Below are 27,515 nucleotides of genomic sequence, written 5' to 3'. Positions count from 1 at the left end.
TCCTCCACGCTCTCTCTTCCGCTACAACTCACAGACAGACCCGTCCTGCAGGCCTTGTTGGTCCTCATTTCTTGCCTGCCAGCCTTTTTAAATTTTTTAATTTTCTTTCTCTCTTTCTTTCTTTCTCTCTTTCTTTCTTTCTCTCTTTCTTTCTTTCTCTCTTTCTTTCTTTCTTTCTTTCTTTCTTTCTTTCTTTCTTTCTTTCTTTCTTTCTTTCTTTCTTTCTTTCTTTCTTTCTTTCTTTCTTTCTTTCTTTTTTTACTGAATCACTGTGAGATAGTTACAAACTTTCATGTTGGGTTACAATCACACAATGATCAAACACCCATCCCTCCACCAGTGCATTTGTTCCTGCTGTTTCTCTCACATCACACACAGGCCGTTTGCTCCTGTATGCCTCCTGTATTTTTCAAGAATCTAGCTCTGTCATGCCTTTATTCCAGAACCATTTTATCTTTGCCTTCTGCATCGTCATTGACTTTTTCTTTTCTTTGTGCCAACCCAGCTGTGCTCAGGGCTTACGCCTAGTGGTGCTCAGGGGACTATATGGGATATTGAGGATCGAACCCCAGTTGGCCACATGCAAGGCTGTATTATCTCTCTGACCCACCCAACCTATTCTTTGTGTGTGTGTGTGTGTGTGTGTGTGTGATGAATCCAATCAGACATTTAAAAAATAGAAATCCTGAGCAATCTCTCTCTCCTTTTCTTGAGCAAGTCAAAGAGCTGTTCATTTTCAGGGGCTAGGTTCCTCTCCCCCATCCCCCCAACTCCACTTCCCTTCGATCTTTCCTCATAGTGGTGGCTATTTTGAAAGACAGGGGACTGCATGCTAAGTGGAACAGATTGAAAAATTCCTCTAAAAATTCCTCTAAAAATTCCAATAATGCACAGGATGATTGACACTTTGAGCCTATCTTATCCCTTTTGGGCTCCCTCCGGCACATGTGCCTACCAACGAATAGGCAGGGGTGGAGGTGGAATGCGATTAATCCTGGTCAAAGGGTGATGGACAGAACTGTCAGGCTCCTTCTGGAGAAGGTATGTGATGCTGCTGGAAGACCCTTCAGAGACCCTTCTCTACTCTCTACTGCGACGACTGGCAACACTTGCAGAGAGAGCTGTGAGAATGTGGATGAAAGTGAAGATGCACATAATGTTGATTAGGGACTTGAGACAAATTAAGAGATGCAAAAATTTTGAGTCTATTTTTGGGAGGTTGGGCTGGGGAGAAGGTTTGGACTGCATCTGGCAGTACTGAGGGATTCCTGGCTCTGTGCTCAGAGATCATTCCTGGAGGGACTCAAGGACCATGTGTGATGCTATGGATCAAACCAGGATGTACAACATGCAAGGCAAATGCATTATGTACTGTATTCTTTCTCCAGTCTTACGATATTGAGGTTTGAAGTGACTGAGACTTGGAATTGTTTTTTGACCCCAGACTATTTGAGCTTGTCATGACTTAGGAAGCCTTAAGTCAACTCAGCACCTAATAAGATCACCTTTGACCTTAGATCAAATGCTTAACTCCATCAAGCAGGGACTTGCTCAATTGATCTCCTTCTAAATCCTTCTACAGCTTCTAGTATAGAAATAGGAGTGAGTAGGTGATTTGGAACATAGTTTGCAGGTAAGGCTTCAAAGGAGCAGAAATAGTTCTGTGCTTGCTCCTTCCTACTTCAGTGAGCTAGAAGAAACCACCACTAACTGAACAGTGAATCAGGGTGTGTACTCTCTTTTATACCAGGGATGACAAATCCAAATGTTTTTTTTTGGGGGGTGTGGGTGGGGTGGGGGTGGGGAATTGAACCACATCTGGTGATGCTGAGGAATTACTCTTGGCTCTGTGCTCAGGAATGGAAAGAAGGTAGGAGAGGCATATGCAATGCCAGTGAATCAAACGGGAATCAGCTGCATGCAAGGCAAGTGCCTCACCCTGTGTACTATCTCTCTGGCCAAATGCTTTTAATAGTAGTAGCACTGTCGTCCTATTGTTCATTGATTTGCTCGAGCGGGCACCAGTAACGTTTCCATTGTGACACTTGTTTTACTGCTTTTGGCATATTGAATACGCCATGGGTAGCTTGCCAGGCTCTGCCATGTGGGCGAGATATTCTTGGTAGCTTGCCAGGCTCTCTGTGACGGATGGAGGAATCAAACCTGGGTCGGCTGTGTGCAAGGCAAATACCCTACCTTCTGTGCTATCGCTCCAGTCTGATGCTTTTCATATTTAATATTTACTCAAAAAAGTAACTATTTTATTTCCAGTGGGGCATAAAAGAATGTATGCCTCTGAAAGAGAGCATGAAATGCAAATGAGAACAAACAAATATTTTGAGCAAGGAAGACACATTTGCAGGCCAGTATAGGTTTAGGTTACCATTTTGTGGCTTCTGCTCTGATGGCTGATAAGGCGCCAGGCTAAGCCCTGTAAAGATGCACAAAAGTGAACCCCAGACCTGATGTCTAGGTCAGCTGAAGCCTGTTTATTTACCCAAAGGTTGTGCAGCTTTTCCTATGAATTAAGCACAGTTCTAAGAACTTGATACCAAGTTGAAATCTGACTGATAATCCTTATTATCTTCCTTTTACAGATAAAAAGGTGGACACACAGGACTGAGCCATTCGTCTAAGGTCACAGAACTAGCACATGGTAGAGTTGGAATCTATATCCACTCCACACAGTCTCCCTGGTCCCAGAGTCTGTGCTTTTAATCATGACTCGACACTTCCTCTCACAAGACCGGTAAATGCATAATCCAGGGTTGTCTGTGGCAGGAATCTCAATGATGGACTGAACATGAGACTACCTGGCAGGGTCTGTGCTCCTTTACAAATACCCCCGGCTAGGAGCTGTTTCCTGTCGGGGGGGGGGGGGGGGGCTTGGCTGCTCCATGCTAGGAGAAGTTCCTATTTGATGTTTATTAATGAAGTAAAAATGAATCTATTGTTTATGTTCATTTTGCACTCTGGCAACCTGATTTATTATTTCATTTAAGTGGGGTTCTCTTTAGAAAATAAACTGAATTCAACCTCAGGTCTTGAAAAAATAAATGACAACCCTTGACACTTTGACCGTCTCTTTGCCTTAGTCATTGAATTCACTTTATACATGAAGCTGGAGTGTCTGTTTGTCTCAGTCTCCGGGCAGAGTCCGTTTTTCTGGGACCTAAAAAATAGGGGTGTGTGTGTGTGTGTGTGTGTGTGTGTGTGTGTGTGTGTGTGTGTGTGTGCGCACGCGCGCGTGTGTGTGTTCTTTGAGAAAAAGAATAATATTACATATGAAAACAAGGCCAGGATTGTGGGCCTTTCTCGGAGAGAAATCCTGTAGTTGAATCTTGGTTTTCCTGAAAAACCACTTTGGGTCTCTCACCTTTGATGCTAACAAGTTTCTTATTCAACTATCACAGGGCTTGGGAAGATGACTCAGAGGAGTGGAGTGCAGGACTCGCCTACAAGTGCTCCAGGTTCTATCCCCAGCACCACACGGTCCTCTGGCATTGTTGAGAATGACAACAGCCCATTTAACACTCCAGGGTGTAGCTCACCCAACCCCAAACCACAAGATCCTATTTTGCTTTTATCTGTAAATTGCTTTGAAACTACAGTTACCCCCTACCCCATACCCCTTTAAAAAATTCCTACAGCTGGATAGATAGGTGGGGGTAAAGTTCTTGCTTTGCCTGCAGCTGACCCATATTCTATCTCTGGCACCTGACTTAGTTCCACAAGCACCACCAGGAGAGATTTCTGAGCACAGATCCAGAAGAAGCCCTGAGCACTGTTTGGTGTGATCCCCAATTAAAAGGAAATGCTTCTTGGGGGCTAGTAATGTAGCTCAATGTACTGTATGTTTAAGACATGCACTGTCTTTAGAAAAACACATGCACTCTATGTTTAAGACGCTAGGTTTCATCATAGGTACTCTCCCCACCAAATAAAAAAATTCTTCACACAGGAAGCCCAGATTTGATCTCCACTACCATTTGACCCCTGAGCACTGTATTGGAGTAGCCCCAGACCTCCCAGTAGCCTCACACCAATGGGTGTGACCTAAACAAAACAAAGCCAAATGCTTCGTGAAAAATGGAATTTATGAAATAAATAATTCAGAGGGCATTCATGCATCACTCTTCTAAGCAATTTTCAGAAAGGTCAAATTACAGAGATAGCTCAGGCTTTAAAGTATTTTGCCTAGAAACCACAAAATTAAGCATGATAGGTAGATGAGAGGGCAGAGAAATTTAAAATATCATGACTCTTTGCCAAGATGAGACCAATGAAAAATAAACAAAAGTATCAGAAATCACGATTTGCGTCAATGAATGCATTATTGGATTCACCCAATTTTCCATGGTATTGAATAAAGAATCCATTTTAAAGGAAAGAAGGAAGGAAGACTAAAATTGCTGAGGCAGCATGGATTGTAAAGAGCACCTGGGATAGAGAATTTGCAATTCAATGTATAGCTATAGGATGAAGAAAAGGAGGGACTGAATATCTGCATTTGAGAAACAAAGAGAGATGGTCCTAAAGGCGATTCAACCACTAAGCTCCAACTTGCAGCTGCTTCTTCTCTCTCTCTTTCTTCCTTCCTTTCTTCCTTTCTTTCTTTCTTTCTTTCTTTCTTTCTTTCTTTCTTTCTTTCTTTCTTTCTTTCTTTCTTTCTTTTCTTTCTTTCTTTCTTTCTTTCTTTCTTTCTTTCTTTCTTTCTTTCTTTCTTTCTTTCTTTCTTTCTTTCTCTCTCTCTCTCTCCTTCCTTCCTTCTTTCTTTCTTTCTTTCTTTCTTTCTTTCTTTCTTTCTTTCTTTCTTTCTTTCTTTCTTTCTTCCTTCCTTCCTTCCTTCCTTCCTTCCTTCCTTCCTTCCTTCCTTCCTTCCTTCCTTTCTTTCTTTCTTTCTTTCTTTCTTTCTTTCTTTCTTTCTTTCTTTCTTTCTTTCTTTCTTTCTTTTTCCCTTTTGGGTCACACGCAGCGATGCTCAGGGGCTACTCTTGGCTCTGCATTTTGGAATTACTCCTGGTGGTGCTGGGGGGGACCATATGGATGCCAGGGATTGAACCTGGGTCAGTGCAAAGCAAGTGCCCTACCCCCTGTACTTAGCTTCTTTTATTTCTAAGCTATCAGCCACCCCCCCCCACCCCCCCCCCACCCCCCCCCCCCCCCCCCCCCCCCGTCCTTCGGAAGCAGTTAAATCTTTCCCCTGAGTCTCTCATTACAGTGGTCTTTGTGTATTTGTGAGTCAGGATGGCAAGCCATTCATGACAATGGGCACAATATATGTCTGGGAGGAATTCTTGGAAGAACTTCGAGGAAATGTTGCTAGCAGTGCTTCTGCCTTGAGATCAGCCATGGCTGAGGGCCACTACCTTCTGCATCCTCTGGATATATTAAACACATTTTCCTCCCAACTCGGGATGCCCCATTCCAGAGATTCATCATTTCCAGTAATTCAGTAGTAGGACTCCATATGAATTCTGGCCTTCACCATCTCTTTCTTACCAAGTGCTTTCAGCCAAAGATATTAAACCAGTCAACCACTCTTTTCCTTGTCAGAGAAACAGCCCTCATTCTGATATCACAGCTCATTTGTAGTACATTGGCGTGAATATTCAGACTCCATCTGTCTCCAGCTCTTAAAGGCTGGTGTTAGAGTGAATGATAGACATTTTGTTTTGAATTAGCAAAAAAAAGGAACAGGGCGGGGAGGGGGGGTGGGAACCCAAGTAATAAATTTGTCCTAAAATATCTGTTTCAGGGAAGGCAGTGCTAGTAAAAGTTGACTGAAGAAAAAGGTCTAGATTTCATTTGGCATTAAGTTGGACCTGGGAATCAGGGAATAGTCAGAAGGAAAATGTCTCTCCACTCCCACACAGATGGAGTGTTTGTTGTACTTAATATCCTCTTGGAGTTCTGCCGCGTGGAGAGTGCAAGTGGCTCAAAACTTTGGTTGAACACCCCAAGGCAGAGTTGGGAAGCAACTGAGTCTGTTATCTTGACCTGTGCAAAGCCTATACCAATTAGAACAAGGGCTTCCAAACCAGGTAAAGTTTTTTTTTTTCTTTGCCGCATAGGGAATTGGTTGAGAAAAGAATTCAAGTTAAATGGTCTTGGCATCATTGTTTATTATTCTCTGTGTTCTTTATGTCCCATATCTTGGATCATCCACCCTTGGATCATCCACAACATCTTTGCATCCATTCTTGAGCTATGTGGCAATTTACTCTTCCGTGGAGGGGTTCCTCAAAGCCAAGCGCATGTTCTTGGTCAGGGTTGCTCCATGACTGGATCAAAATGACAAACTATGAACATGGTGTTGCTAGTCTGTCCTCTTCTTATCGGGAAGGTCTTTGGGATGTTGGGAAGACCACAGGACCCATGTACCTTCTGTTCCCCAAGTACGTACCCAAAACTGAGCCCATCACAAATTTTGCTCCTTCTACCCCATGCCATTGAGCCGGTAGCAGTGTCCTTGCGAGTATGGGGGAAGGAAACTCGCAAGTTTGCTTCAAGTGCCTTTCCTCTGGGCACCGTATTCAATAGTCACCACCAGCCATATGTGGGGATGACTTACTGGAAGAAATCTCCTTTGATCTTGCCACAGCCATTGTGGGCACGCTAGAGCTAAATGGGAGACTGAACAATTTGTGTTTAAGTCAGACTTGGTCTGCAAAACCAAGAAAAGAGGAAGAAGGAAAAAACTTCTCTTTGCACTCCATCTGGAGCTTCAACTGGCTCCAAAAATATTGGCTCACAGTGCCTATAAAATTTCTCATTTATGTTGTTTCTAAAACAAGGGCAAAGCCTGCAAGGTGCTTACAACTCAAAGCACTTATTTTACATCCTCATAGGAAAATTCTTTTTCCCTCCAAGCTCTATAGCTGGCTGAATTAATGAAACACAGTCAGAGACACCTACACTGGCTCTGGGCCACCGTTCATTGGGAATATCCCAACCAGGCCATTCATGGATGACAGAAGGGTTTTCAAGCTTCAAGATTTCTCTTTTCTCAGCTCCTGTAGCTAAGAATGTGAGTAAGTCTTACTGATTCAGATATCTCTGATATTTGTGATAACAGCTATGTGAGCATTGGCATCTTGCTCCCAAGTTCTTGAAGAACACCAAGAGGAAAGTGCGAAAATGAGGACTGAAGAAAACTATCATCTCAAAGTTCCTTTGGAAAAAATGTGTGAGCAATGCAGAGAAGAAGGAGGAAGATTCCAGGCCTTTCTTTGCTGTCTTACCTGCTGATTATTAACAATTCAAAAAAAATATCAGATATGTCTCCCAAAGAAAGAGAACCATAGTTGCTTAAGAGATAGCATAGTGGGTAAGGCACTTGCTTGCCTAGGACATGTTTGATCCTACTCCCCCAAGCACTGCCAGGAGTAGCCCCTGAGTACTGTCAGGTATGGCTCCATTCTCCTCTTATCCATCCCTACAGAAGAAAGAATAAGAAAGAAAATCAGGAAGGAAATGAAAGACAGAGAAAGAGACAGAGACATAAAGAGACAGAGAGAGATAGAGAGAGATGGAGAGAGACAGAGAGAGACAGAGACAAAGAGAGAAGGGGAGGTAGGGGAGGACAAGAAGGAGGCAACTTAAACAAATAGAAACACCTTAGCTAACAAAAAGATTAATGACTGTGAATGAATACCTCTCACAGGGCATCCACAGTGTAAGCCTAGAAGTTCTGGGGAAACTCTTAACCTCTCCTAGACAACTCAAAGAACTCATATAAAGCAGGACCAGTTAATGAAATACAAAGCTTGATAAAAAATGGCCTCATTAGAAATGACATTTGATTGTGACCCATGGTTTCGCTTTTACATGCTCCACCAATTTGCATCTTGGCCTTCCTAAGAAACAATGCCTAACCCTGCTCTTGGGAATAGGTGATGTGGAGATACCGGAAGAGAATATAGACTCGGAAGAGAGGTCGGATAGATTTCATCAAACTAGATCCTTCACTGTCTAGAAAAAAATGATGTTCTATGGCAATCATCCTAACTACTTGACCCCGAAAGGGATCTGCCTTCTGTCTCTTTGGGCATTGTAAGATCTAGTCTCAGGCCTTTCCTGTTGTCCACTCTGATGAACTTTGGTTGGTGAAGAAAATGGCACCAGCAGAAGGTGTTGATGGATAAGACCCACTTGTAGGCAACTGAAAAGTGAAACACACATGCCTGGGTAAAATCAGCTCCCAGGAGATTAGGTTGGACAGGGCAAGGCCAAAGAATGAACAGAAGAAGGAATAAGATGAGACCAGGACAAGAGAACAGAAGAAGGAATAAAATGAAACCAACAAAGTAGAGGAAAGAGAAACAGATATATTAACTAATACTCATGTTCTAACATACCCTCTTGGAATGGGCCCCTCTCCTTTTACTTAAGAAAGACATTCTGTAAACCATTTCTGGTGGCATTTTAAAAACCACTGTTGTCCCTCTAAGTGATCTTTCTGGATGGTGCAATCCATGGTCAAGGGTTTAAATTCCCAAGTAGACCATGGTTGCTCTACTTATATTCTCACCTGAGCATCAGAAATGCATGTCCCTTGCTTTCTAGACCCACGACCTTGGATGTCCTGCAATGCCTCAAACTCAGTAAGTTCCCATTAAAATTACAGTCTTTACTAAAGCCTGACCTTAGTTTCTTTCCCAATGGAGAACTGTTAGCCATCTTCTTGCAGTGGACTTCTCCAGCTCGGCCAATTCATGGAGCCTTAACGTCACCTTCCATTGCTGGATTACTGAACTGTGCAGAGGCCACTATTTCTCTAACCTCAAAGGGGACCCACAATGTAAGCCCAGAAGTCCTGGGGAAACTCTTAACCTCTCCTAGGATCTGGATCCCTCAAAGAACTACCATAGGAGTGAACTATGAAGATTCCTCTTGAAGCACAAAATACACAGTGGGTAAGCAATAAGCCTACCAACCCCAACAAGTGAAGATAATCGTCCAGAAGACCCTATCAGTTCTAACCAGCAGAATCACTTCTCAAATAAAGACTTTAGAACACCACGATGTGGATGTTTAATGAGTTTATGGAAACAATGGTTCAATTCGTCAATAAAGCACAAAAATTTATGAGAGTAGAATTGAGAAAACTAACCAAAGAAATGACAGATCAAGAGTCTGGTAGGTGAAATTAAAAACTCAATGTAAGATTTCAACTGTAGCACTATGGCACTGTCATCCCATTGTTCATTGATTTGCTCGAGCAGGCACCAGTAACGTCTCCATTGTGAAACTTATTTTTACTGTTTTTGGCATGTCGAATACGCCACGGGTAGCTTGCCAGGCTCTGCCGTGAGGGCGGTATACTCTCAGTAGCTTGCCGGGCTCTCCGAGAGGGACGGAAGAATTGAACCCGGGTTGCCTGCGTGCAAGGCAAAGGCCCTACCCGCTGTGCTATCACTCCAGCCTGTAAGACCTCAACAGCAGAGTAAAAACAGCCCAGGAGAAACTTGGCAATTCAGGAAAAGTGATGGGATTCAAGAAGCCTCTAGAAACCAAATAAACTACTCTTCTTCCCTCTTGCTTCCCAAACAGTATTTTGTGAAGAGACCCTATCTCAGGAAGCTGTACATTTTTTTCTTATTTCCTTCCTCTTTTAAAACAATCCCCTCTCTCAAATTCTAAGTTATTTCCACCTGCTGAGGGTAAATAAAGCAAAAGCATCACTATTAATCATTTGGAAATAGTTTTCTTTTTTTTCTTTGGTTTTTGGGTCACACCTGGCGATGCACAGAGGTTACTCCTGGCTCTACATCTACACTCAAGAATCATCCCTGGTGGTGCTCAGGGGACCATATGAGATGCTGGGAATCGAACCCGGGTTGGCCGCGTGCAAGGCAAACGTCCTACCCGCTGTGCTATTGCTCCAGCCCCTCATTTGGAAATAGTTTTGAAGCAAGCAAAATTTAAATGAACAGACTGCATCTAGTTTCATTTGTTCATTCAGGCAGTCATTTAATAAGTAAAATTAAATGTCTACTGTATACAAGACCTTTTTATTGCTGTGAGAGATGGAAAAGTCACACATTTCAATTTCAAAAATTCTATGTCATTTCCCTAATGAGCGCTGCAGACAAGAACTGCAAAACACCATAGTGAAACCACATGTTCTGAGTCTGATGTAAATGCTCAGGGAGTTTGGGGTAGGAAAATCAGAGGGAATTCCACACACAAGAAACCAAAAATCAGCAGGTTAGAGAAAAAGTGATGATGGGGTGTTATGGACTGAAACATGTTCTTTCAAAATTCATATGTGGAAGTCCCTAACCACCATTACTTCAGAATGTAGCTTAGGTCTTTAGAGAGGTGATTAAGTTAAAATGAAGGTGTTGGGGTGGGTCCTTGTCTAATATACAGGAAAACTATTTCTCCCAAAATAGATTATTTCACTGTTAAGTAAACTAGGGCGAGGGGGGCGGCATTACAAAGGCACTGGCTTCTCATAATCCACCGCTCAGTGTGAGAATGTAGAAAATCAGGCAGAGAGGCTGTAATCTGGCTAAGAACATAGTCCACAAAAATCACATACACTGTGCTGGGAGATGTCTCAAAGGAGCACATGTTTTGCATGTGAGAGTTTCGAGTTTGTGCCCCTTGGCACTGTATGGTCCCCTGAGCACGGGCAGGAATGGTCCAAAAACCAAACACCCCAAGCCCCCAAAGTCATATAAGCTACTCACAGGGAAACTTTTAGATGCCCAGGTCTGAGCCTTCTGGTTGATCACCAATCATGTGGAATTTGATTGGATGATTTTGAAGTGTTTTAATGAAACCTGGTATGAAAGGAGGATGAAAACATTAAGTAGAATAAATGTTTAGACTGTATTTTAGATCTTATTTAGATTTATTGCATATTTAGAATAGTGTTTGTTTCTCAGGTATAATTGATATGACCTTAAAGGTGAAAGAATATAGATGTATCTATGTATACAACTACAAAAGACCTGCCTACATATACAATATATAAATTGACATTGTGTGTTTGTGTTTCAAAGAAAAGAAATACAATTATTATAGAGTAAGCCTTTTCTCTGAAATAATGGGTTGGTGAAGGTGGTATAGCTGATACAAAATTGGTAGAACTAAAAATACCAATAATCAAAGACAAAAGGCTTAAGAACATAATTAAGGATTCCTCTTCTCTAATTAGTCCTCAAGCTTTCTACATTTTAAACTCTCAAAGACCCTGCAGACCTTTGACAAATATCTGTGCCTAATATTTAGAAACTTAACTAACTGGTAATAGGCTGCTCTACAGGATCACAACTCATCACAGAGTATAAACAAAGAAAGGGATTAGATAATTCCCAACGGTAACAACCCCAGAGATGTGATCGGTAGAGCAGGCACCTGAAGAGGCTAAACAGGGGAAGGGAAGAGACAGTGGTGGAGCAGCACTGCAAGTATAAATGAAATGACAACTTCAATGCCATTGCAAGCTTTCATATCTGAATTAAAAACTAATTAAAAAATATTGGAAGAACCTAGGGTGAAAGCTAATCACTACCACCTCTTTGAACCTGCACCAACACGATGAAACACGAGATGCTTACCAGTGTGAGCACAGGATGTGCAACCTTTAAAGGTTGGTCTTTCGTTTCCTAAAGTGTTTTCACATGAACCCTAGAGCTATACTTGCTTTCCCACCTTTGTCTTTGGAAAAAAATGCGAGAGATCAAGGGGCTGACTGACAAACTAGATTCCCAGATTCTCATTGCATATTTCATAGGTAAAATGAAGCGAAACATCTTGTTACCTATGACTTGTCTGCATCTGAGGGATTGGTTTGCCAAATAGAGAACAGGGAAACTCGAGGGGCTGATAAATGAGTCAACTCAAGCACCATCCATTTCTTTTGACTTTAATAGTCACTCAGGTTGATGTTGGATGCCTTCTCCTGCCTCTGCCACCTCATGCCAAATGTTAATTGCATGTATTAACATTTCATGCACCTTATCCTCTTAGCATCCTGGGAGAATTACCATGACTGTAAGGAGCCCAAAATCTACTTGGAGTGACAGACAAAACATATCATCATCAAGTCAGAAGTTGATGCAAACATTGTATAACTGAAACTCAGTCATGTCTAACTTTGTAATTGTGTATCTCACAGTGATGCTATAAAAATAAATTTAAAATAAAATAAGGTTAATATTTAAAAAATACTTTCTCATCTCCGTCATCATTTTCTTTTGTCATTGCTGTGACTCTAGTTTGCTCTAGTTGCTCACATCTTCCATGTATGTCACCGTAAGTTGGAAAATTTTAGTTTTGGGTGCTACACCTGCTTCTTAATTGCCACGGAACATGTTAATTACCACCAATTATAGCCCTGGAATTGTAAATTGCTTATTTAAAAGATTACCTGAGTACCACAAACCTGCATCTCAGACCCAACATTGAATCACTCATCTCAATCGGAAGAATATTACCAGAAGTCCCTGTGCTCCCTAAATGTTGCTTGGGAGACATGTCCCCTGGTTCCCCCTAGGACCCACCCGCCCCCACTCCCTGCCAAAAAAAAAAAGTTAAAACACTCCAATTCCATTGAAATCCATGTTGTTCCAAGAACAACCAGTGCTGGTGCAGATGTGGGGAGAAAGGGACTCTCTTTCATTGTTGGTGGGAATGCTGTCTATCCCAGTCTTTTTGGAAAACAATATGGGCATTCCTTAAAAAACTAGAAATTGAGCTTCCATATGACCCTGTAATACCACTTCTGGGAATATATCCCGAGAATACCAAAAGGCACAGTAGAAATGACATCTGCACCTGCATATTCACTGCAGCACTGTTCACAATAGCCAGAATCTGAGAACAACCTGAGTGCCCGAGAACAGATGACTGGCTAAAGAAACTTTGGTACATCTACACAATGGAATACTATGCAGCTATTAGGAAAGATGAAGTCATGAAATTTGTTTATAAATGGATGGTCATGGAGAGTATCGTGTTAAGTGAAATGAGTCAGAAAGAGAGGGACAGACATAGAAGGACTGCACTCATTTGTGGAATATAAAATATCATAATATGAGACTGACACCCAAGGACAATAGAGACAGGGCCAAGAAGATTGCTCCAAGGTTGGAAGCCTATTTTATGAGCTGGGGGAGGGGGCAGCTGGGATAAAGAAGAGATCACTAAGTTAATGATGGTTGAAGGGATCCCTTGGGATGGGAGATGTGTGCAAAAGTAGATAAAGGATCAAACATGATGGACTCTCATTATCTGTGTTGCAAACCATAATGCCCATAAGCAGAGAGAGATTAAGAGAGAAACTGTCTGCCATACAGGCAGGGGGAAAGGTAGGATGGGGCAGGGGAGGGATATTGGAGACACTGGTGGTGGAAAATGTACACGGGTGGAGGGATGTGTTGAATAATTGCATGTCTGAAACTCAAACATGATAGCTTTGTAAGTGTGGCTCACGATGATTCAATAAAAAAAAAAGAAAGAAAGAAGGGAAGAAATCCATGTTCTTCAACTCTGGGCTAAATTTGGAGGGCTTTTTCCTTTATAAATCTGAAGGGTGGTGGTTTAAGAAAAAAAAACCCACACCACTAAAATGTGCAACACCTAAGTCCCTGACGAGCACCAAAGTGGTGTGTGAGCACCACGACATGAAGAGTGGCCCCGGTGAGCAATGTACCAAGCATGCCTGCAACTCCTAATCCTTGTCAACAGTGGGGAAAGGAGTGGAAGAAATGTATTATTTTTTTTTTGTCTTGTTGAGTCCAGCAGGGAACTCCAGATGTTATAGACTACCCCACAGGACACTCCCAGCGGCTGCAGATGGGGAGCAGGAATGTGCATGGACAGGAACTATAGGCCACTTCACAAATGTGCTCGTAACTTCACAACCACACATCCTGTGGCTGGCTCCAACCTCTGCAGTCTCTTTCTCTGCCAAGTTTTGAAACTTACTTTAATTCCACTGTTTCACCTGATTGCTTCTACCACCTGGTGAGATACATATCCTTATGTGAGGCTGAGCACCGACAAGTTCATTGTGCTTATTCAAAAGATTCAACCAGCTAACAAGGGGTGAGGTCAGTATTCAAACATGGGAATGAACAGCCAGATGGATCTACTGGAATGAATACATGAACATGCATGAATAGAGTGAGTTTTCCCTGCCAGGAGGCACACACCACGATGAACGAGGAAGGTTTATATGGAGTTCATGCTCTCTGCTGGGGGACCAACAACCAGCAAGCTTTTGAGAGAGGGTGAAGGAGGCTGATAGAGGGCCCATGGGGGCTGGGTGATGAGGGACAAGTTTCTCCAAAAAGGAGACATCTAGGCTGAAGTACGTTTCTATGAAGGAGTCACTCATGTGAAAAAATGTTTCACAAGGAGCGCTTGAGGATCCTGGTGTGAGGTTTTATGAGATGACTGTACGCTCTGCACTCATGAAACTCTTCCAATTTGTTTGGGCCATATGGGATTCAGGCTTATCTGTCTCTAAGCAGAACACATAATACTGAACAAAGGGACTTACCAAAATATGATCCCCAAAGTGCTGGCTTTGCCAAGAAAGCTTACAGCTGGGGACAGTGCTAGTTATCTATTCCTGTTCATAGGGGAGAGAGCCAGAGATACACATGGCCACCTGCCTTTCCAGTTCCCAGGAAGACAGGGTCCCTTGTACCACCTTTTACTAGGTAAACCCCAAGATAGCTGCTTTCTATGTGTTTACATGAGTTCTTTTTTTTTCCTTTGCATTGGAGGATAAGGTAAAATATTTCTTAGTAACAGAAGAATGCAAAGCTACAGGACATGATCTTGGAATGGGAAAGGAATGGTAAGTAGCTATTTCAGTCTTCATTGGCAGGAAGTCACATAATTTGTGGGGATGGAAATTAAAATAAAATATTATAAATAGATCTATGGGTTTGAGTCAGAATGAGCCAGTAACAATAAAACATTAAAATTGTCTCTTGTGAATTGTCTCCGTTTTACTTTTATGGTTGACTATGGGAGCTAGAAATGTTTTAGAAAAGAAGAAATATGTAATCCTAGGGAATTTGGGTCACTTAAATAAATACTAATGAGTGAACTGAACTTAACCAAGTCTTTTAACCATGCACTTCTTTCCTCTGTAATGCAACACATTTGGAATAGATTTGTAGGAATCCTCCAAGTCAGACACTTTGTGCACAATTCTGTAATCTTAATATGCTGTGTTTATATCAGTCTCTGTGAATGATCTGGTTAGGGCTGTGAATAAAATAAGTCCAACGGAGTATGCCCTTTTCAGCCTCTAATGGGGCGGATCAGAGGATATCGCTTTTCAGGGACCAGCTAACTCCTACCTCTTATTCATATATTCATGGAGAAAAGTGCACCCTATAGTTCACAATGTATCATATAGTAATAGCCGTAATATATTAGATGCTTATTACATGAATAAGGAATTAGATATCTATTATTTCATCTAGTCTTCAAAAGGAAACTGAAGTAAATTATTTTTATCATCTCCATTTGAAAGTTAGGGAACAGATTCAGATCCACTGTCACATCGTTAATAAAGATCAGAGTTGGAATTGCAACCTGCATTTGTTTCATTCCAGTGTCTTTACATGACAGAACACTAGGATAGAAAGATTAAGGGGTGTGGTTGGAGATAGAGAACAAGGGATAGGGTGCTTGCCCTGCATGCAACAGACATAGGTTTGATTCCTGGAACCACATATGGTTCCCTGAGCACTGCCATGAGTGATCCCTGATCCCAGATCTAGGAGTGAGCTCTGAGCATAGCTGGGTGTGGCCCCCAAACAAGTCAAAACAAACCCAGTACAGCAAAAGAAAGGACAAAAGGATCTAAGAATTAAACAAGAAGAAGGAAGAGGAGGATGAGGAAGAGGAGGAAAAGGAGGAGGACAAGGACGAGGATGAGGAGAACGAGGAGAAGGAGAAGGAGAAGAAGAAGAAGGAGGAGGAGGAGGAGGAGGAGGAGGAGGAGAAGGAGGACAAGGACAAGGATGAGGAAAACGAGGAGAAGGAGAAGGAGAAGAAGGAGGAGGAGGAGGAGGATGAGAAGGAAGAGGAGGAGAAGAAGAAGAAAGGAGGAGGAGGAGGAGGAGGAGAAGAAGAAGAAGAAGAAGAAGAAGAAGAAGAAGAAGAAGAAGAAGAAGACTAAGAAGAAGAAGAAGAAGAAGAAGAAGAAGAAGAAGAAGAAGAAGAAGAAGAAGAAGGAGGAGGAGGAGGAGGAGGAGGAGGAGGAGGAGGAGAAGAAGGAGAAGGAGAAAGAGAAGGAGAAAGAGAAGGAGGAGAAGGAGAAGAAGGAGAAGGAGAAGGAGAGGGAGAAGAAGGAGAAGGAGAGGGAGAAGAAGAAGGAGAAGAAGGAGGAGAAGAAGGAGAAGGAGAGGGAGAGGGAGAGGGAGAAGAAGGAGGAGAAGAAGGAGGAGAAGAAGGAGAAGAAGAAGAAGAAGAAGAAGAAGAAGAAGAAGAAGAAGAAGAAGAAGAAGAAGAAGAAGAAGAAGGAGAAGAAGAAGGAGAAGAAGAAGGAGAAGGAGGAGGAGGAGGAGAAGGAGGAGGAGGAGGAAGAGGAGGAAGAGGAGGAGGAAGAGGAAGAGGAGGAGGAGGAAGAGGAAGAAGGAGGAGGAAGAGGAAGAAGGAGAAGAAGAAGGAGAAGAAGAAGAATTAAAAGAGAAAGGCATTGGATTGAATAGTTTCTGGAAAAGCACCCAAGAGTTTTCAGCAGATATGAAAGGTAAGAAAAGTACCATTTTGGAGTGGCTAGAGCAGTTCTCTAGCTTAGTGGTGGTTGCTGTGACACCACTGTGTGTATTGGTCAAAACTGGATGAACCACACACTGAAAAGAGTAGGTTTTCTAGTCCATAAATTATATTTTGATAAAAATGAAGGCCAGAAAAAATAAGGAAAGGGTCTTGGGTATAAAATTTCAGCGAGGATGCTTGGAGAATTAATCATGAAACAAACTAGAGTGTGAAGAAGGCACATAAAACTGTAAATGAGTTTCAAATCATCTCTGCCCTCATTCAACTGAAATGAACTTGCCTAACTCTTATTAAGTGATCAGAAGAGGGTAGTTCTATCTGGAAAAAGAACCAAACAGCTTTCTGTAAAGATCTCTCCAGACCCTAATTATCTAAAATTTTAAAAGTCCAGGAGCACATCCACTCTTGCAGCTTCACACCATCATATGTTATTAATACCAAGCAATACAAAACAAATGGTCTAGCATTGCCTTTGAGGCAGATTTGAATGGTGGCAGGAAAATTCCAAATAATAATAGTAAGGCTGGTGTCGAAATATTGAATATAATCAAAGTAGAGAGAGTGTATTGTGGAAATTGTCTGCCACACAGGCAGGGGAAGGGTTGGGATGGGGGGGATACTGGGGATTTTGGTGGTGGAAAATGTGCACTAGTGAAGGGATGTGTGTTTGATCATTTTATGATCTAAACTCAAACATGAAAGCTTTGTAACTGTGTCTCATGATGATTCAATAAAAAAAAGGTAGCATCATTTAACATTTTAACTGGGTTTCGTATGGGAAAAGTAGAACTAAATCCTGACTTCTATTTCACACTGTAACTGTCCTCCATCCAATTTCCATAATGATTATGGCCCTGAATATGCAATCATATATGTCAAAGCTTTCAGAAAACAAAAGAAGATATCTCCATGATTATGAGATAGGCAAAATAAAAAGTAAACAGGTTATAAAAATACTTGCATAAAGAGAAAAAATAAATAAGTGGTGTACATTATAATTAGAATGCATAAAGTGAGTAACAATGCAAGTCATAGATTAAGAAAAATAAAAGAATAGCAATGCAGATATCTAGCAAAGGATTAGTATCCAGAGCACACAAAAAAATTGTACAAATCAAAATTTAAAATTATAATTTTAAATTATAAAAGGCCCAACATAAAGATAAAGATTTCAAAAGGGACATCACTAAAGAAGGCACAAAAGAGTCAATAAATTCACAAAAGTGCTAAATTAGAAAAACTAAAATGACAACTAAATATCCCTTACATAGCTGAAATAAAAGACCAAGCAATTTAACGTGAGCAACAGAACCCCAAAGTACAGCTATGGGAATGTAGAACAGCACAGTCACTTAGGAAAAATACTAAGTAATATTAGCTACAGCAGAATATTTACATACCTTGTCATCCAGAAATATTAGCTTTGGGGCTTTTTATGCAAAATCATACATATTTTTACAAGAAGAAATTTAGTAGAATGCTTGTGGAAGCACTATTAGTAATAGTCACAAACTAGAATCACCTCAGTATCAGTTTCTATCAGTTGCAAATATAACTTTTTTGTAGACCAACAAATGAAGTATTGAATAGCAAGCAGAATGATCTAAGTATTGTTTACGGAATGAAGCTCAGAAACATGTTACATAATGAGAGACAGACACCATCTCCCCCAAATTATGCAGGATCCCATCTATAAAACTCAAAGACAAAACTAATACTTGGTGTTAGAAGACTGAATAATGTTTAGCCTATGGAAACAGTGATTGGTTATTGTCACGGGAAATGGGGGACAAGAGGACTTCTGGGGACAATATACTGCTTCTTTATCTAGGTGTTGATTATAACGTTGAGTTCAACAATATTCACCATGTTGTCTAACTATGATCTATGCACTTTTTATATATGCATCAGTAGAAATGATTCGGGTACTATGGGAATAGAAAAAGATAAAGCCTCAGTTTGGAAAGAGAACAACAAAAGGGAATTTATAAGATCAGAATCTAAAAATCATTGAAGTTCAAAATCCCTGGCCAAATATTATACTGCTGTGAAGAGAGATATTATAAACATAAAACATATAATGAAGTAATTTGTTATTTTAAAAAGAAAGTATAAATCAATGTGTTCTGTTTTGGGGGAGGGGATTGTTGGGAAGGCTGGGATCAATTTGGCTAGACATTTCTCAATTGAAAGTCAACACTGATTTATTTACCCATGAGTTAGTAAACTTTCCATATATATTTTTGGGCTTATTATTTATTCAATCCAGTCCAGCTCAGGACTGGAGCCATAGCACAGCAGGTAGGACATTTGCCTTGCACATGGCAGACCTGGATTCAATTCCTCTGTCCCTCTCAGAGAGCCTGGCAAGCTACCGAAAGTATCCCGCCCGCATGGCAGAGCCTGCCAAGCTACCCGTGGCGTATTCGATATGCCAAAAACAGTAACAACAAGTCTCACAATAGAGACGTTACTGGTGCCCGCTCGAGCAAATTGACGGACGACAGTGCTACAGTGCATTATTTATTCAAAATGCAATATTGAATCAATTTGCAATCGGCCCCTACCAAGAGCCATTAAAATACAGGATGACTTTTTTTAAGATGTCACATTACTTGACAGTTCATTTGGCCCCTTGCTTATCAATCATCCTGTGTCTCCTCTTCACTCTCAATCACACACCTTCTCCAATCTCCAGCGGCTCATACAGACATCAGACCCTTTCACAGACTTTCTTCCTCATTTTGCTTTCCCTTGTTTCTTTTGTTTCATTCATTGACAGTGGGATTTTAAGGGTTAACTTCACACCCCTCTACATGTGTCATCACCACCAAAGTTCCATCTCCCAAGACATCCCTCCACACATTCCTCTCTCTCCCTCCTCTTGTTTCCCCCTGGGAACCACCACAGTTGAGTCTAGGAATTAGTTTTGTGGTTTCTCGACAGTTTGTTTGCTTTAATAATTCATCTGGGAGTTCCATTTTGTTTCCCTCTGTATATCATGGATAACCTTTGTCCAGCGTCCAGCTTCTTAAACAGGGCTGTGCTTCCATAGGGGTTCCTATAACTTTGGAGTTGTAGAAAATAATTGCCTTACAAAACACTTAGGATTTATTATTAGTAAATGTTTGATTTTGGGGGGTACATCTATTTCCTATACCTAACATCATCTAGAAATTTCTGAGGTGGAAAGGGGTTATGAGTGGAAGAAGTAGTGAGTAGATAAGAGGGATAACATGTACTAATAGGAGATTCTACTAGGAATTTGCCATAAGATTCAACATTTTCATTTTCTAGGTGGAAAGAAATGAAAACATATGTATACACAAAAACATGCACACAAATGTTTATAGCAACACTATTCATAATAGTCCCTAAATGAAACAAGCCTATCCATAGGCAAATGTATATAACACAATGTGCTATATCCACAATGCAATATTATTTGGCCACAAAAAGCATGACATACTGATACATGGTACCACATGGCTAAAACATTGTGCTAAGTGAAGGAATTTTGTCACAAAAGACCACACATCATCTGATTCAGTCACATTAAACGTGTCTAGAACAGGGAACAAAAATTAATGTATTGGATTTCCTTTTGGATGGTGAAAATGTTCTGAAATTAATTGTTGAGTCATGTGGTAATTGTATTTTTTCATTGTTTGAGGGCCTATGAGACATTTTCCCAAGTGGCTGCACCATTTTATATTCCCACCCACGGTGCATGAAGAGTTATTTTTCTACATCATTATCAGGCAAGATGACATTGCTATAATTAATGGTATGGTATTGTGCACTTAAAAACTTGCTAAACTGGTAGATTTGTAGGGTCTAGAGATGTGGTTCTATGGTAGGGTACATATGTGAGGCCCTGGGATTGATAGCTGGCACCACTCTGCACCATTCCATGTGGCCAGGTGAGATCCTGAGCACCACTACAATAACAACAAAAATGAAAACAAAAGGGCAATGTTCATGTCAAGAATTTTTACCACCAAAAATAGGAAATTGTGTATTACCTATTAGATAAATAGAATTTAAATTTTCAGAGGCCCTACGAAGATGAGAATCTTCATGACTAAGAAGAAAACACTGTGGAAATATTGACATCTATGAAAGGGTAAATCCTTATTATTATCTGTTCTCTGTCGATTTTAGCACCATCTCTAACATATAGTATGCTTCATAAGCGCCAATTTAACTAAATCAAGCCCTTTGTACTCAAGAATACTTGTGATTTATAGATGGTCCTAGCAATAAAGTTGTTACTCGACAATTCTGGATATTCACAAAGAAACTGTGTGCTTTCAGGGTGAGACTACAAGCAATGAAAACAACTGGATTATTTATTCAAGTCAGTCAACTCAGCGGAAAATTCAAGCATGCTTTATTGGTTTAGTGAATCGACTTTCATGTTCCTATTATATAACAGGTACTTGTTTGTTGAAAATTTTCTTGAATCTTTTTCTAGTATTAGTTTCAATCGTTGATTGAAATGTAAGTACCCAAGGACAGGACTGTATATCTCTTTCATGGAGCAGTTCTTTAAAATGAGCAAAACACAAAGCCAATGGACACTTTGGAAAGATCTTACTCCTGTTCTCCAGTTTATAACCACCACTGATCACCTCCCTTCTCCACCCAAGTTGTGTGCCAACACCTAATCAGGAGCCTCGAGCTCAGTCGGTGGGAAGCAGAAGATGCTGACCTACGCAATCTGGGCAGCTCAAAGGCTTAGGGCTCAGACCAGAGACCAGAATCAAGTTGCCCTACCTAAATAACCAAAGCTGGAATCATCAATGTGCCAATTCTAAAAATACTTATTCACTGAAGTCATTTATCTGCATTTCAAAGCAAGCCCACCACAGCTCTTAGAAACGGCCTATCTGCAAACACACCAAAAGAGTAGTTAGGGAAGGTTACAGTCTCATGGACGAAACACAGAGACCTTTGCACAAGAAAACTGGTAAAACATCACCCTTACTCTGTCTGTTCATCATCACCCCATCGGTTTGTTATTGTCTTGGAAACTGTGAAGCTCAGCAAAAACAGCAAAATAACAATGCACAGGGGACCATTTTGAGCCTAGGGCCCTGGGAAGGGCCAGTGGAATTCCTCTGATCAGTCTCCTTTTGACTTTTCCCATAGACCTTGCTTCTGCACTGAAATTTCTGGAATGCTTGGTTGGGACCACGTGATTGGTCACAGGGCAATTACACTTCGTCATCAATGAGATCAGTCCACGTGAACTGATCTCCAAGTGACTGATGGTATCACAAATGGATTAAGAGTACGAATATATGGCACATTTTACAGTTAGCAGAACTCTTACACCCCTTCTTTGAAATAACTTTCATGGCAGCAACAGAGATCTGTGAGATGATTAATTGCAACATTTAATGAATGTGACTTAGGTCTTAGAAGTTAAGTGGTTTACCCAAGTCCTTTCGGTTTGCAGTAGGCAGATCATACCAATTTTCTCTATTTGGTAACTAAAAAACCCAAGTTTACCAAACAAAAACTAAGTTTTTCATCCTAGGACAAATTAATCAATGATATGTTTTCACTCAAACTGCTACCTTGGGCAAACAAATTAAAAAAAAACAATATCAAAATGAATTGTTTGTAGGCCTTGTCATTTGTTTCATAATTGCACTAAGCACATAGAACGTGGTGAGTGCAAAATCATTTAAGTTGCAGTTCTCATCTCAAGGACCATGAAAATAAAGATAGATCTGCTCAGATCCAGTGGCCCTCCACACTGAAGTTCCTCAGTGAGTCTTCAATCAATCACACAATCAAATCACAATATCCTGTTAATCACCGGTTTCTCGGGCGGGCTCAGTTAACATCTCATTTCGTCCTTTCCCTGAGATCTTAGGAGTCTATTTCGACTTGGCCCTCCTAACGATGTCGCACTGGGGGCTCTTCAGGGTCAGGGGAATGAGATCCAGCTTGTTACTGGATTTTGCATATGAATACACCATGGGGAGCTTGCAAGGCTGTCCCATGGGGGCAGGAAACTCAGAAGATTGCCAGTTTCTCCTAGAGGGAGAAGTAGGCTAAAGATATCCCTTCTGACAATCACCAACTACATTGTAGTCGAAGGCCATGTGGGGGAAGGGAGTTGCGGGCTGAATGAGGGCTAGAGACTGAGCACAGCGGCCACTCAACACCTTTATTGCCAACCACAACAGCTAATTAGAGAGAGAGAACAGAAGGGAATGCCTTGCCACAGTGGCAGGGTGGGGTGGGGGGGAGATGGGATTGGGGAGGGTGGGAGGGACACTGGGTTTACGGGTGGTGGAGAATGGGCACTGGTGAAGGGATGGGTTCCCAAACTTTGTATGAGGGAAGTATGAGCACAAAAGTGTATAAATCTGTAACTGTACCCTCACGGTGATTCTCTAATTAAAAATAAATAAATTTAAAAATAAAAAATTAAAAAAAAATAAATAAAATAAAATGTAAAACTGGAGTGAAATTTAAGAAGGCATGTGCTTTATATATATTAAATGAAAATCATTGTGAAAGCAAAAAAAAAAAAAAAAAAAAAAAAAGATATCCCTTCTGAGAGCTTGCTTTTAAGTCTCTCTCTGGATGTTGACCATTGATGGGATTACACACACCTGGTTCCTCTGCCAGTACCTTCATGCATGAGGCCTGTCTGAACGTGTAGAGAGGAGCCTCCAGCATGGCTGCAGCTAGGTTCTGGTGGTCTTCGGCCAACGGGAGCTCTGCTTGGGGTGGGGAGGGAAGCTGGAGCCCATCCCCTCCGAGGGGCCCCGGGGAAGACAGCCAGGCGTGTGGGCAAGAGACTCTCTGACAGTGAGTCTTATCATACAATAACCTAAAGTTCTGTGGGGTTTTCTAATTAAAACACTAAAAAGGATCCAAGGTTACAGCTATGAACTTGACTCTCAGTTGTATTCACGGACTCTGTCTTGAGTGAAAGAAAAAAAATTTACTTGTGTGTATTCTCATTTGGGAAATTTTCCTTGAATATTATTCCTTACCTTTGTAAGGAGGAAAAAATTATATTATTATTAATCATGGTAGTCATCCTAACCCCGGCGCTATTTTTCTGACCCCAGATATTCTTTTCTATCATTTCTATCATATGAGACAAACATTAAGGCCCAGTTTAGATTTTATTTCTGATATCAATTAGAAGTTTCTCAGAACACAAAGAGATAGTAAGAAGACCTCTGCCCTCGAAAGCTAGTGGGAAAATAAACCTTTAACTATTTATCTCCTCTATTTCTTTTATTTTAATCTTGAGTTCTTCTTTTTAAATGTATTGTGGTAAGAAAGTTTAACATGAAACCTGAACTTTTAATTTCTTATTTACTTCTGTATCCCCTAGGCCTTGCATGGTTCTGAACACCTATTACTTTTCACAATAAATATATTAAGTGAATAAATAAATGAGGTCTCTGGATGCTCAAATCTTCCCAGTTTTAAATCTTGATTCATTATCAGTTTTCTAACTGGACCAGATTGAAAACTGACATACAAGGACATTGAGAACCTCATTTAAGCCTCATATTGACATTTTCACTTGCAATTATATTAGATGGTCAGTGGTAATGTAAACAATATCCCAGCTTTAATCTGCCTTAACCACAAACTTAAACCCAGGCTGCTAACCTTTTTTAAAAGTATGTTATTAACCAAATGGAGGATGGAATGAAGATACAGATGGATCAGTGAAACCCATTTCCACATTAATACAATATTTCAAGTTGAACATATCATAATAAATTTATGTCCAAAGGAAAACATTTTTTAACCATAGCGATTGATACTTCTATTCATATGCCAACAAAAATACTAACAGAAACCTCATGAGGTTTAACATTTATTGCTGACTATATTGAATAAAATGAAAAAGATAGATTAATTCAATAAAACCTTTGGGAAATTGCCATCCAATAACTATTGGGCAACTCTTTTCTCTCTTTTGAAATGGCATAAAGTTCTAAGTTTATGCATATATAGTTACACTGCATATTAAGGCTGCATAGAGTTGATTTTTCTAACTGCAAAACGTAACTTGCAGCTTTATACAGAAAAGGTCCAAAAGAAGCTATTCATAAAATAAAGCAATTCTTATTTATTTGGAACATGAATGTGTGATGCTGAGAAATTACTGTGGAAGAATGAAAACCAGGATTCCAGAGATAGTTTGACTCCCAGTTACTCCATATGATTTCCCAGCCCACCAGAGTAAGCCCTGAGCATAGCTAGGTGTGGCCCCCAAACAAACAAAACAAGAAAGAAAGAAGGAGAAAGAAACAAACAAATGACTATAAATAACTTAAAACAACCATGCTTACATATAAATATCCTAGAACCTTGAGTAGAGCTGCAATACTGGAAGAGTGAAAGAGACTTAAAAGGGGAAAACAAATTTAGCCAACACTTAAATATGGAGCACTGTAGCACTGTTGCACTGTCGTCCCGTTGTTCATCGATTTGCTGGATCGGGCACCAGTAATGTCTCCATTGTGAGACTTGTTACTGTTTTTGTCATATCGAATATGCCACAGGTATCTTGCCAGGCTCTGCTGTGCGGGCGAAATACTCTCTGAGAGGGATGGAAGAACTGAACCTCAGTCAGAGGAATCAAACCCAGGTCAGCAGACTTCACATATATGTAAGTTGCTTGGAAAATGATTTTCTTCTTTCTCCCGTCTTCCCTCCTTTCTCTCTCTTTTCTCCTCCCCTTTCCCTACCCCCATTCTCCCCTTTCATTACCTGATGTGGCTTAAAAAAGGGAAAATTTAGGAGTGAAAATTGAAACCATTCTAATGTTTTTGGCTGTTTCAGATTTTTTTAGAGCTGGAATTGAATCCAGGGCCTCACGTATGTAAGGCAAATTATCTACTCCCAAGACACATCCCAAGCCCATTTTTCGACTACTGGAATTCGATGGAGAAAAATCTAGGCTCTGATGATGAGCTCTCTGAGTGAGTGGGTTCCATGATACTGCTGTATATTCGAGAGCATCACATGAAGTCCTCAGCAATTATCCACCAACAAAGGGAGGGTCTGATGATTTTTCAGGCTGCTTTTGTTTCCATTTTACCTTACTGCAAAATGTCTCAAATCTTTAAGGTCAGAGCAATGTTTGGATGCCATACGGATATAATTTTTGTTATGCAGAATACACAAATATGTATTTGATTATAGACAACTTTGAAAAAAAATAGCTACGGACTATTCTTGAGAGTTTGTTTTACTCCAACTCACACAGACCTCAAGGGTTGCTAGGTTTTCTTTCAGATATATATAAAACAACAATTAAGTCTTGTTCAATTATTCCCACCCTGAAATTGCTTAATAATTTCAGTATATGTCCTTTTAGCTTTTAGGGTAATGACATTCATGATTATATTTATTTGTTTTGATTGGGGAACTCACTCAACAGTGCTCAGAGCTTACTCCTGGCTCTGTGCTCAGAGATCACTCCTGGCAGGGCTTGGAGGACCTTATATGAGCTGGGGATCAAACCTGGGTTATCTGCATTCAAGGCAAATGCCTTTCTCCTGTGCCATCTCTTCAGCAAGTATAATTATCTTTAAAGACAAATTTTTTAACTTACACATATTTTTCTACCATAGGGAAGGAGTTGGACCATACCCGGTGGTATCTGGAAGTATTCAAGGAACCATATGTGGTACCAAGGACTGAACTGGGTCCAAATGCATGTATGAAAAGCACATGAATTCCTGTGGTATCTCTCCAGTCCTCCTACCATTCTTTTAACATGACTGTAACATTATGGTTTATATGACCATTTCTCTGGTCCCGTTAGACCAGGGAAAATTTTCCCACTTGCGACCCAGGGTTTTTTTCATTATTATTTTTTATTGAATCACCATGTAGAAAATTACAATGCTTTCAGGCTTAAGTCTCAGTTATACAATGCTGAAACAACACTCCCTTCACCAGTGCCCATATTCCACCACCAAAAAAAAAAAGTATACCTCCTATCCCTCCCCCCTCCTCCCTGGCCTGGGTAACTAATAAATTTCACTTTACTTTCTCTTTACTTTGATTACATTTAACATTTCAACAAAAAACTCACTATTATTGTTAGGAGCTCCCCATTAAGTCAGACCTGTGGTGAAGAGATATGAGGTCATGTGGCCGCTATTGCAGCCGCACGGTTTTGAATTTCTGTATTTTAGCACTAAGTCCAGGGATCATTGCAAGCTTGCACCTCTCATTAGTAGTCCTCATAGTATGGCAGTCGCCACGCCCTTCCCCCCTCCCGCAAGGAAAAGGAGAGAGAGAGAGAGAGAGAGAGAGAGAGAGAGAGAGAGAGAGAGAGAGAGAGAAACCTTTCCCTCCTGGGCAGGCATGGGGCTGTGGCTTAGTTCTGTCTGGAGACATTCTGCAAGGAGCTGCCGGTATCAAAAGTAGTTTAGCTGGCCTCTGGAATCATGCTTGTGCAGCTGCGGAGAGGCCGCACACATGCGGCCCTCGGGATCACATCTCGGCGGCAAGCCTGTGACCCAGTTTTTCCCTGAGAAATTCTTATGAGGCCCCTGATATGTAACTAACATAATAGGTCTACAAATGAAAATCTATTGATAGTAATTAATAAAGGAATTTATTTTAAAATACATTTTTTAAACAGTTATATGACCCTATATGCGTGGAAACACACAATTTAGGAATTCAGGTTTTAGAAGATTTCAAGTTTGGTCAATTACCAGTCATGCTGGGATGCATGT

At 40.8% G+C, this 27,515-nt stretch overlaps 1 protein-coding gene across 12 annotated transcripts in view; it reads right to left on the bottom strand.

Moving 5' to 3' along the window:
* The window catches only part of CALD1 (caldesmon 1), a 212,817-nt gene that overhangs the window by 124,985 nt on the left and 60,317 nt on the right, over positions 1-27,515 (bottom strand). The window contains exon 2 of one of the 12 annotated variants that reach the window (XR_008630188.1): positions 10,701-10,793. The exons of the other annotated variants lie outside the window; for them this stretch is intronic. The gene's annotated coding sequence lies outside the window, so the exon portion shown is untranslated. The remainder of the gene's footprint in view (positions 1-10,700; positions 10,794-27,515) is intronic. 12 annotated transcript variants of the gene reach the window in all.

The sequence above is a fragment of the Sorex araneus genome, chromosome 1 (genome assembly GCF_027595985.1).
Source record: "Sorex araneus isolate mSorAra2 chromosome 1, mSorAra2.pri, whole genome shotgun sequence".
In the NCBI taxonomy this organism is placed as follows: Eukaryota; Metazoa; Chordata; class Mammalia; order Eulipotyphla; family Soricidae; genus Sorex; species Sorex araneus.
This window is presented reverse-complemented; position numbering and strand designations above follow the sequence as displayed.